Below are 13,121 nucleotides of genomic sequence, written 5' to 3' on the forward strand. Positions count from 1 at the left end.
TTACAATTATAATTAATGAGTTTGTTGAGAAGAATTTCAGTACCATGGCTGTGCTACAGAATCCTAACTGTATGCTTTTAAAAATGAGTTCTGGAGATACAGAGAAAGGAGAGAGAAAGAGATTGAAGTTGTGTTTGCAGTTGCTTTAAGCACAGGGGTCAAAATTGGGTGATGACATCCGATTTGAAGTGGGGGGGGGAGGAGGAATTCATGAGCTACTAATATCAACTAACGGGGAGATGAGAAGGGAAGTTGGGTGCCAGTGATCTCTGCTGTAATTCCTATGAAGCTTTTACTGAAAGATGACATAATCAGTCAAAAGTTCAAAGACCAAGAAACAGAGAAAAATTAGCTTAATAACTACTGTGAATAATGATATGGTACAAATACTTAACCAGTTCATATCAAATTCCTTCATTTGTTGATGTAACAACAGCATTGATCCATGTAAAATCAACAGATTAGCACTTATATTAAAGTATCAAGAAAAGAATCTGATATGTGTTTTAGTATGTATCTGATAACATTGCTCTATATATTACCAAATGTAAGGCCTCACAAATTTAATGGGTAAAGTGAAGTTCGTCAGCTCCCCACTTAAGAATTAATCTTTTCTGATAACATGACTAGTTAAGCAGATCAAGACAACTTTTGAACATGACACTACTATCTGTTACACATTTTAATTGCAAGAATATTGAAAGCCAAACCACTTTAATAGTGATTGTGGTATTTTTCAGTATGTGGTGACATGTTTAAAATATTGAAGCATTAGCATTCATGATTTTATTTAAAGCTGGCTTGAAATAAATTTAGTGACAACAAATTTTTTTCAAAAGGTTTGCTTCTCATTAAAAATGTGGATTAGGATAGACAATTTCAAGCTGAACACAAAGATAAGTTCAGATTTGTTGTATCAGGTAGGAATTTTGTAACAACATTAAAATAACTTTTATTGAATTTAGCATCATGTTTGATCGCATCTTCTTCTGACTATCCATCCTGTAGGATGGTGATGGTTCCTTTCAGTCAGTTTGTGGGGTTTGATATGTGCGTTCTGGAGTGGCTGTACAAGCCAATCCTTGACAGGCACTGCTTGCCACATACTTGGCAGGTGAGGCATAATGTACCTCTGAGCCAAGCTCTCAGGTTGACTGCACATGTTGCCCAACTTATGTGAGGAGCCCAAGGTTTGTCTTTGTCACCAATTTTACTACTAAAGCAGAGCTCATAGGCTTTCATAATGAATGCAGTCATGCTACGTCTTGGAGCCTTAACTGTACACTCGCCACAAATGTAAGAGAATGTATCACAGCTGTTGCAACATTGACCAGATATTTCAGCTTTGCTGAATCTTCTTCAATACAGTAAATAATATTGTTAAGTTCACTCACTATGCAATTGCATGAGGAACAAGTACATCATCATATGTTTAATCTACTGTATACAGGTATTTCGGCATTTAAAGTTGAGTCATAAAACCCTCAAACATCACTCAGAAAATGGGGTTGACATATGCCAGATGTACTTTGGAGACCTTAAATTCAGGTCAAAAACTGCTTGACGCTGATTCAGTGAATAAATCGACACTGGAATCACCAATTCAGTGAATTAGTCGATCCGGGAAGCACCTCCCCACCACCAGCGCCGCCGTTCCCCGACACCTCCACACCCAGACATTCTACAAGGTTCCCGCTTGTATCTGGGACCCTGAGGTCACCACTTCTGCCACGTATGCCGAGGTCACCACCCCTGCTCTAGAGAACGAGATCGCCTCTCCTGCCACGTAGGTCTGAGATTCCCACTCCTGTCCAGTAGGCTGAGGTTTTTTTTACAATTTCTTTTCACTTGCTTACAATAATTTATAACTTTGTTACTTGGTGTTGGGGCAATACACTAGTAGACTTAAAATACGTCAGGAAATCACAAAAATCAAATTTAATATAGAGAAATGTGAAATGTATTATTGGAGATCTCATGTGGGTAGGACCTACACAGTGAATGGTAGATATCAAGGGAGTGTTGAAGAGGATCTTGGAATACAGGTACATGGTACCTTGAAAATGACAGCAGCCGGACACCACAGCATGCACCGGATTGTGGGAGACCCAAGGTTAACATACGTCTGACTTGCGTCCATTTCGAGAACCGACTAGTCCATCAGAATGGAGCACGGACATATGTTGGGCAATACCTGTATTGTGTTCGGTTTCAGTAACTGTGCTAAAGGAAATATGATGTCAATTTGAAGATGGTGCAGTGAAGATTTATGAAGAAGTTGCCAGGATTTTAGGTCCTGAGCTATTAGGAGAGGTTAAGCAAGCTAGTGCTTTATATCTTATAGAGCAGGAGGATGAGGGGTGATTTCACAGATGTATACAGGCAGGTGGGATTAGTGTGGTTGGGGCATTATGGTCAACATTGGCGAGTTTCACAAAAGGGTCTTTTCCATGCTGTACTGTATATTCCTCAAAATCTGACCATTTTATTCACCTGTTTTGAATGAATGTCCATTTTTTCACATTCTTTGCTGTTGCCAGGAGATGAAAATAATTGCTGTTTGATGACATCTTTACTGAATGCAGTTTCTTCCACAAAAAAAATCATTATTCATATTTGCTCATGACATGGAAGTATGGCATTTGGCCGTAACACTGATTGAGTAATCCTATCAATCCCATTCCCCTATATTTCCTTTCCAACTCTGCTCTCATGCCCATTACCTGATGGATTATGCTAATCCTTCTACCATCTAACTGCATCAGGGGTAATTTACATTCACCAAGTAACCGACCAGCTAGCATGCCTTTGGAAGGAAATTAGATTGTGCAGAGGAAACACAGCATTGAACTTGGGGAGCTGATGTAGTGAAGCATCATTGCTACCTGTGTTTTCTTAAGTTCAACAACAAAACTGCTGCATGCTGCAATATCTGTGGTGGACAAAAGGACATGTGATGCAAAAATAGCCCATCATAATGCAGCCACTTTTACCTGACTGCTCATTGGCTGAGATTCTGTTTCAAATCCACAGCAAGAAATCCAATTTTATTGACTCCTCAATGCGCCAACACTTCCTAAAGGTCAGATACATTGTGCCTGTCCAAAGTTGGGGAAATTATAGACAACTGCAAGTTATCTCCACAGATCTCCTGGGTTTTGAGATGCCACAAAAGGCCTTCATCCTAGCAGTTCACAAGTGTAAAACTATTTAATCACCTCACAAGAATTATTTAGATCATCTCAGTTAATTTCAAGTTACAAGTGCCACTCTCACTATTCCCAACACTCATGGCCCAAGATTTAACTGTACTTTTGCATGATCATTGTGCTTCTCTTTGTAACATGTCTTTCTCCTACCTGGCACAGTCTTAGTCACTCAGCTATAGAAACGATATATGTAAATAAGCTGGAAATGGTACAAAAAATATTTACAAGAATGTTACCAGTACAGGTTTAAATTATAATGAGAAGATGGATAGACTGTGTCTTTTCTCCCTGGACACAGAGGGCTAAGGGGAACCTTACAGAGGTGAGGAAATAATGAGTGGCACAGATAGATGTATTTAAGGCAGTGATTAATAGGTTCTTGAATGGCCAGAGCATCAAAGGAGAAGGCCAGGCAGTAGGGCTGAGTGGGAAAATAGATCAGCTCATAATTAAATTGTGGGGCAGACTCAATGGGCTGTATAGCCCATATCTGCTCATGGTCTTTTGGCCTTATAAGGTAGTCATAGCTTTTTTCCCAGGCCTTTTTTCCCAGGAGAGAGGAGACTAAAGCTGGAGTCCATGGATTTAAGGTGAGAGGAGAAAGATTTAAAAGAGTCCTGAGGGATACCTTCTTCACACAGATGATAGTGAATGTATGGAACGAGTTGCTAGAGGAAGTTAAAGAAGCAAGTACAATAGCGACATTCAAAAGACATTTGGACAGTTCCATGGATAAGAAAAACTTTGAGCATTGGTTTTGAAACTTTTTCTTTCCACTCACATCCCACCTTAAGTAATCCCTATGCCATAAGTGCCTGTGATTAGTAAGGGATTACTTAAGGTGGGATGTGAGTGGAAAGAAAAAAGCTAGTAAATCACCGTTTTAATCGAACCTAATTGACTCATTATGTGCGCAGCTTCATAACTCCAAAGAACAAGGGCCAATGACAATTTTTTCAAGCAAAATATTTCAGTAAAAATTGGGCCTAGAGCAGTGGTTCTCGACCTTTTTTCCCCCACTCATATACCACTTTAAGCAACCCCTTCCTAATCACAGAGCACTGATGGCATAGGTATTGCTTAAATTGAGATGTGAGTGAGAAGAAAAAAAATTGAAAACCATTGGCTTAAGAGGAATATAGGTAGAACACTGGCAAACAGGACTAGTTTCTACTGCATGGATAAATTAGGCTGAAGGATCTTATTTCCATGCTGTAGAACTCTGAATCTACAGTCTCCTGATAAATATGCTTCATACTTCAGTAAGATATTAAGCTGCCTATTTCATCAGCTTCTCCACCAATATAGCTTCAAATAATACAGTCAAATATTGATTGAAAACAAATAAATCTCCAAGGCCTAATAACTGGGCTGATCCCTGAGATGGTGGAATAATTATAAAGGTGAGAATGTATTGAATGAGTCTATGTTCACTGCCATTTAACAAGATTGATGGGAGATCCCATTGAAATGTACAAATTCTGACAATGCTTGGCAGACTGAATCCAGAAATGAAGTTTTGCTGCCTGCCAAGGCTGGCAGGAGGAGAGCTGAATGGGGAGATGGAAAGGTCCAGAACTAAGCATTGCATTCTTAAATATGGTGTGAGATATTTAGGACTTAGGTGAGAAGAGATTTTCTTCAGTCAATATGTTGAACTTTCCATGACTAAAACCAATGGCAATTATATTGCTGAATATTTTCAACTAGATGCATTTTTAGATGCGAAAAGGAATGAGGAAGTATGGTTTTAAAATAGAAGATCAACCATGATGGCATAGAAAAGCAGATTAGGGAATTTGGGACGTATGTCAATAGAGAAAATCATGGAGGAAAGAGTGGTGCAATGATCCTGGTGCAGTATTGTGAAGAAAGGGAGCATTTTCAGTGAATAAGGGGTAAACAAGAGTCTACAAATGCTGGAAAAGTGGAGCACACAGAATGTTGGAGGAACTCAGCGGGTCAGGCAATAGATATGCACATTTTCAGATCAAATCGTTGACTATCCATTGCCTTTCAGAGATGTTTCCTGACCTGCTCAGTTCCCCCAATATCTCATGCTTTGCAATGGAATGCTGCTCCCACCCTTCTGTGTCTTTAGGCAGTTTCTTCTATTCCTTTGCTAGACCTGCTGGCCAATCCCTGATTATGGCAAAATTGTAGTATGCTCAGCACATGGCTACAAATGTGGAGACCTCGCTAGTGGTGAAAAGTACACCCTTTACAAAAGATCCACACGGCAGCGAAATTTGTGGTGTGACATAATTCTTATTACAGCCCAGCTCCTTATCCCTGGCTTCCTGATTATAGTCAAGCATGACCGAAAGACATAACTCTTTTCATGAAATAGCCGGTCATGGCTGATAGCATTGTTGGAATAAAGACAGGATGATTAAACCAGAATGAATTAATTGTTTTCAGGTCAATTTTCCATTAGCTGGCTTTATTAACCAGATGCAAAGGGTATAGTCAGAGAAATACAATATTTAAATGTAAATATTTCAAATGTATATTTAAATAAAATGCATTTTGATGTGTAACTGCAGTACCCTATTACATGCAATGCAAGGCCTTATGCACCTGAGGAAAACCGAGCTGCAATGTTGTCGAGCTGGCCTCCAGGGCTCTCGCTTCTCATTTTCGCGCTTGTCAGCATCAATCAGATTGCCGTCAGTTGCTCACCTCTCTTATCAAAGTGATTTATGTTTAGAATAACATTAAAAATGCCATTTAACCCCAAAATATACATTCACACCAGTGTCAAAGAGGTTTTTGTTATCCTCTTGATGTTTTATCTTAAATTAAATTCACTTCAACATGATGGTTTATTATTGTTACCAAATATGAAATATCAGAATTAATTCTTCACAGACTACAAACAATGAACAGTGATAACCCAATTATAACTTTCAATGCAAGAGGGTTATTTTACCAACTTCATCCATATTGTGGCATTCTAAGTCATCAAGCCAAGACATATTTCTTAATAATAACATTTTTCACCCTTCTCTGATCCCCTCTGGCACCCACTGAATTGCTGAGAAGTATTATTCTAATACTTCATCCAATGATAGTATCCAGGACTTCCTGTCTGAACTGTTTTCAGAAACCTTCAGCAGTGTACATGGACAAAATAAAACATGATTAGAAGATAGGGACCATGGTTCAGACTCTCCAGCCAAATTGCTTTAACTTCGACCTCCAGTTTCCACTCAAACCTCTCCCCCGAGTCTCTCTCTTTTCCTATCCCTCTGTCTCCTTTCCTCCAGCTCCCCACCTTATTCCCTACCCTATACCTCCTCCCCATCACTTCAGCCTTTTTCTCTTCCACCCTCCCATGTAATTTCACCTATAAACTCTTACCTGTTAGCTTGTGACTCTCCACCTGCGCCTTTCTCCTTCTCTCCTCTCCCTTCCCCACTTTTTTTATTCAGGAGCCTGACTGTTTTTCGCTTTGCTTTCAATAGATGCTGCGTGACCTGCTGAGTTTCTCCAGCACTTTTGTGTCTTATACGGAAATGAGTTGGAAGGAAGAGCAATCTGCCAATGTTTCTATTAGCAGTAATGCAGTCTTACTTTATATGAATTCACAAGATGTAGACTTCATTAAAAGTGTCAACATTTATCATTTATCACAGGTTGGTGTTGAAGGAAATTATGTTAATGTTAATAAATCCAGTCACCAAGAGGCCAGACAGTAAATTCTTTCCATGAAGGACATAAGAGAAACACATAGGTTTCAATAATAATTCAGTAATCCATGGCTACTGTAACTGAAACAAACTTTAATTTGAAATATATTTGACTTCTTGAATTTAATTTGCCAAAACACATGCTCAAGCAATCTTTAAAATCAATAAAGCAAATGTTAAAAACGTCTGAAATGACAAACAGCCTAATGAAAACCCAATTTCTGCAGAAAGTAGCCAACTTTATTCATTCACCACAGCGGCTGCTGGACTTTGCTGTATTAAAACAGTGTGAATTGCAAGGATGAAGTTAATGGCTGTTTAAAATAAGTCCTGTCTGTTTCAGTGAATTAATTTGTCTGAGGGAACGAAACAGGAATGCAGTGACTCAATGTATCTTTAGTACTGTCGTGATATGGTGCTGAAGAAGAAAGCCTCCCACTTAGATAGTCATATTAACGTTCCTATCAGGAGATCCCAAAGTACAGTCAATAAAAAACTTATGAAAGGTACCTCCTGTTAAAATAAATGTGACATGAAAGCCAATTGCACAAAGTAAGCTTCCATAAAGGGGTGTGTTAATGACCAGTTGATGTTTTAAATAATATTATTAAGGGATGATGGTCAGAATTCTGGGAGAAACGTTGTTTTTTTTTCCCAAGAAGTGCATTCTTACCTCTTTCTGAAAAACAAGAGGTGGGCTTGGATGAGTAAAATGGTGACAGTGCATCAGTTCTCCAGCCCAGTACTCCAGGGGTGGCTTCAGTTTTTTTTTGTGGTCAGCACCCTTTGCAGTAACTCCTTCCCTGTGCTCCGATATTTGGGCCAAAATGCTTTGCCTTGACTTGCACCTTCAGAACACATTACATTGTGCACCAGGTTTTAACTGAAGAAGTCATCCTGTGAAAGGAAGCAACTTTACAATTCAGTGACAAATGGCAGGTCAAGGTAAATGTCGGGAAAGGCTTTTGCAAAACTGCAAACCACAAGAAGAAATTGTTGTACTTTTACAGATATTGGAATATGAGGTGTGAGCTGTTTCGAAAGGACGTGCCCCTGTTTTGAATATGAAGGTATTTTCCAATCACCAGACAATGTGGAACTCATTGTATACGCAATTGAGCAATTGAGCAACATCTTACGTTGGCCAAAGATTCCCATGCAGTTTGGGATTGTCGATATTTATCTTCAAAGCTGTTTACGTTAGTTGTACGGGGTGGTCGTGGCGGGGATGCTATTATTGTTATTCACGGGCTTGTGGTGCTGAACACAGTATTATGTTTCCAAAATAATTAAAGGGCTAATAACTGCGGCCACCTCCTACAACTAAGCTGTTCTACTCCACACGTTTTTAATAAATGCTTTATTTATTTTTCCTCAGGTTATATTCCACACTTTAACTGCTCTTTTCTCGATTCCAGAAGATCGAGGCCACGCAAAACTCCCTTGGTGTTACTTTCAGACAAACGTTTGGCAATTGGTGAAATTATTTTGACTTCGAATTTCCAAATAAAGGCGTGTGAGGGCTTGGCCGAATGAATTAAAAAAAAAGGATCGAATTATGATCCGAAAAAGTTAGATCATAAATTTGTATTTAACCTTTCCATTTATCATCGAAAAGTTTTAATTTCGACAGTCTCAGTCTAGGGATGACTGGCACCTTTCAGCGAAGAATCGGGTATTCCTTAGGGTTTAAGTCTGATACCAGGGATTGTGTGTCCTTTTGTCTTACACTTCCAGTCAGTGTTGGAAAGTTAGAACAAGTGGCAGCGATAATGCCGTCAAATACGGGGGCTCAACAAGATCGTGCCTGGGCAGAGGTATAAACAAACAACAGGGAAAAACTACGAGCATCGCATTTTATTAATTCTAATATCTTTGAAATCCAAACAACCAGAATTGTGTGTGTGTGTGTGTGTGTGTGTGTGTGTGTATGTGTATGTATGTGTGTGTATATATATGTGTGTATATATATGTCTGTATGTGTGTGTATATATGTGAGTGTATATATATATATATATGTCTGTATGTGTGTGTGTATATATGTGTGCATGTGTGTGTATATGTGTCTATATATAATGTGTGTGTATGTGTGCACCTGTGTGTGCATGTGTGTATTTGTGTGTATGTGTATATATATATATATGTGTGTGTGTATATGTGTGTGTGTGTGTGTGTGTGTGTGTGTGTGTGTGTGTGTGTGGATGCATATATCTGCAGCGTGCACTTTTCAACCATTTCAACAGAAATGAGAAAACAGAAAACAAAGGAGCAAACACGCGAAAGTTGGTGAGGCATTTTCACTGTGTGAAATGGACGATGGTGAGGCGCAGGTTTTAAAATAATTGGCTTGTCTGGTACTAAGTGGCCGAGGTCTGGGGGTGTCCTCTTTCTTTCAATGGAATTCGTGGAGAAGGGCGCAAGCAACAGGGACCCGAAGCACAAGGCGAAAGATAGCAATCATCGACTCGATTAAACCTCTCCCAAATCTCTTCAGCCTTCCATTTAGGTGTCCAATAATTCCTCTTGTTTTGGCTTGGAGCAGGAGCTCTGGTGGGTCTGTAGGGTAATGACACTGCAAGCAAAATATTGGGTTTTCACCAATAGATATCCGTTACATGTGAACTTCCCTCTGGCGCCAGAAGGCATTTGAAGAGGTGAGGGGCAAGATCGCAGATGGACAACAGTATATTGGAAGTTTGGGAGTCTCACTTCGGCTCAATTTGCGCAATAATATCACTTGAAGTTTTATGGGGGACTTCTAAGGATGGACGTGGTTAAAAGCCGTTGCTTCGCCAGCTGGCCCACACACAGTTAAACTCGCATTCCGAACACCGACATTGGTCCCGATTAAGCAACTTTGGTCCATTTCACTTCGCGCCTAATAGGTGATCACTTTTTTAAAAAAAAACACCCTACCGCCAGGAAATTCTTCAAATGCTGAAGCAGTTCATTAAAAATTGCAAGAAATTAAACGTGGCCCAAATGTCTTCGCCAAGTAAGTTTAAACATCGAAAAATTCGATTTGAATAAAGTGAACAGGTTGGGATTTCCCGAATCTTCCCATCCATCCATTGACAGGGTTTTAGAATTTGCTTTCCAGTTTTAGAAAGGTTCCACCACTTGATGTCTTATCCGCTCAGCCTATTATCCTTCAATTCTTTCGCACAGGAATACAGTAGTAATTTGAACGTGGCGGATTACATTATATCAAAAAGGTTACTTTCGCTGTTATTCCGCGCACGGGTGCCTGAATCCAAACTGACGAGCCTGGCTGGATAAAGGATCAATAAATCAAGAGGTCCCTGCTTTGCCTATGGTGTTTTCTGCCAAGACACTTTCTCTGCCCCTCGTCCCACTTTACAAAACCCGATGAAATCTTCTATCCGGCGCCTCGACTGAACGTGAGGATGTTCTTCCTGAAATAACAATTCATGCTCCGCCGCACGTTTCGATCCCGCCCCGTCCGCACGGAAGGTGTGAAGGTGCTGTATCCACCATTATTTCCAGCTTTCTCGGTCTCAACTAACAGCGATATACTTTTACCTCGGAGCCAAGTCTTCCCCGAATACCCAAGGAACACGACCCCCGTCTGACGCCCTCATTGGGACGTGAGGTTTAATGATGTCCCAGATTTTGTGGTTTGAGTCAACGTCTTAAATTGCTTGCCCATGTGCCCCGGCCTCCGTTCCTTCCTCATTCAACACACTATAAAGAAGTGTATTCACCTCCCTGCCCTACACGTTGGGCAAAGCATATGTCTTGCTTTCAGCTACATCATAGCAGAAACGCACTAGAACACAAGGACATAAATGACTATAGACTATCAGGCCCTTCACTTAATGTGATCGACGCTGGCCTCAACTCCTGTTCTGCACCATTTCTCTGTGCCCCTCTTCCTCGATTTATCAAATATTGATCCACCTCTGATGATCACCACCCACTCAGGCAAACAATCCTAAAGATTCACCACCCTCAGATCCACATAACCTCAGTTTTAAATGACCATCCCCTTGTTCCCTTCCGCATGACTCTCCCAACATCTGCCCTGTTAAGTCTCCTTAGCAGCTAATATGTTTGAATTAGATTAACCCTCCTGTATCTAAATTCCAAGGATAAAGGGCCCAAATGATCTCCTTTGGACTGCCTTAAAAATAAGGGGAACAAAACTCAATGTAACATTCCAGTCCTCACCAACCTACAACAACTGCAACAAAATCACATTATTTTTAAACTCCATCCTCTTTGCAATGAAGACCAACATGCTGTTTGCCTTCTTAACTATTTGTTGGAGCTGTCTGCTCATTTGTTGTGGCTCTTGCAACAGAACACCAACATCCTTCTGCATTCACTCACTTGAAGTCTCTCTCTGCTGAGGTCTTTTGATTTCTTTTACTGACATACTTGACCTCACACTGCTCCATGTGAAATTTAATTTCTCGGGTTTTTGCCCATTCATTTAATCGATCAATATCCCATATAACCATATAACCATTTACAGAGCGGACCATTGCAGAATCACAATACCCACATCATACCATGCCCCTCCACTTATTTTCACATTATTTCAAATTTGGGAAAATTTACATATTTTCATAATCTTTCTCCAAATTAAGATGAACATTTGAGGGCAAGGAACTGACCTAAAGTTTTTTTTTAATTGTAAATTTTATTTACAGCATGATAAAATCCAATTCTAGCCATTTAAACCTGTGCCACCCAATCACACCTAAATTAACCCACAACCTCGTACTTTTCAGAATGTGGGAGGAAACCAGAGCACTCAGGGTAAATACACACAGGACACAGGGAGAATATACAAGCTCCTTCAGACTGCACCAGATTTAAACCCGGGTCACTGTCACTGTAACCATTTTCTTTGGCTTGGCTTCGCAGACGAAGATTTATGGAGGGGGTAAATGTCCACGTCAGCTGCAGGCTCGTTTGTGGCTGACAAGTCCGATGCGGGACAGGCAGACACGGTTGCAGGGGAAAATTGGTTGGTTGGGGTTGGGTGTTGGGTTTTTCCTCCTTTGTCTTTTGTCAGTGAGGTGGGCTCTGCGGTCTTCTTCAAAGGAGGTTGCTGCCCGCCGAACTGTGAGGCGCCAAGATGCACGGTTTGAGGCGAGATCAGCCCACTGGCGGTGGTCAATGTGGCAGGCACCAAGAGATTTCTTTAGGCAGTCCTTGTACCTCTTCTTTGGTGCACCTCTGTCACGGTGGCCAGTGGAGAGCTCGCCATATAACACGATCTTGGGAAGGCGATGGTCCTCCATTCTGGAGACGTGACCTACCCAGCGCAGTTGGATCTTCAGCAGCGTGGATTTGATGCTGTTGGCCTCTGCCATCTCGAGTACTTCGATGTTAAGGATGAAGTCGCTCCAATGAATGTTGAGGATGGAGCGGAGACAAGCTGGTGGAAGCGTTCTAGGAGCCGTAGGTGATGCCGGTAGAGGACCCATGATTCGGAGCCGAGCTAATGGCGACACTAACTATGTCACTCTAACCTCTGCTCTACTCCACTAGTTACCTCCTTCCAGTCTAAAAGAAGACCCTATTTATTCCAACTCTGTTGTCCATGTGACAGACAGTTTTAAATCCATTACCACACACTTCCTCTGAAGTCAGGGCCTCTTAATTTATGCACCAGCCTTCTACATGTAATCTTGTCAAATGACTTTCAGAGATCTAAATACATTATACATACAAGTTCCCTTCTATGAACCCTCCTGTTCCTCCCCCCCCCCCACCCTACCCCTCACCATTACATCCACAAAGAATTTGAGCAAATTTGTCAAACATGATTTACTTTACATTAAACTATGTTTATTGGGTTTAAGTATATTCAACTTTCTAAATTCTTCAATTTTCCCTTTGATTATTGTTTCTTGCAGCTTCCCAATATTAATTGCAAAACATAAGCCCTTGACTTTCCCTACAATTGCATATTTTCTACCTTTCTTCTTTTTGAACATGAGAATCACATTGGTCGTTTTTCAATCTTCTGATATACTTGCAGAGTTTATCCCCCAAGCAAGGTGCTGACCCCCCCAATATGCTCGAGCCCATTGCTCACCATCAGACCAGCCCCTGCCCCCTCCTGCCTCAACAATAAAAGCAGCACTTTCGTCTGCAATGTCAGAGGGATCGAAGACTATAATATTCATCAGCAAGTAGTTACCATCTTCCCCCCTCCTCCCCCATTAAGCGAGTTTACCCCAGT

General features: G+C 40.7%; 1 long non-coding RNA gene across 1 annotated transcript; it reads left to right on the forward strand.

Moving 5' to 3' along the window:
* Positions 1 to 3,010: 3,010 nt before the first annotated feature.
* Positions 3,011 to 8,414, forward strand: LOC138737737 (uncharacterized). The gene is made up of 3 exons (XR_011341184.1): positions 3,011 to 3,082; positions 6,677 to 6,847; positions 8,320 to 8,414. It is a non-coding gene; the product is annotated as an uncharacterized lncRNA (long non-coding RNA).
* The last annotated feature ends 4,707 nt before the right edge of the window (positions 8,415 to 13,121 follow it).

Source organism: Narcine bancroftii, chromosome 6 (genome assembly GCF_036971445.1).
Source record: "Narcine bancroftii isolate sNarBan1 chromosome 6, sNarBan1.hap1, whole genome shotgun sequence".
NCBI classification, from domain to species: Eukaryota; Metazoa; Chordata; class Chondrichthyes; order Torpediniformes; family Narcinidae; genus Narcine; species Narcine bancroftii.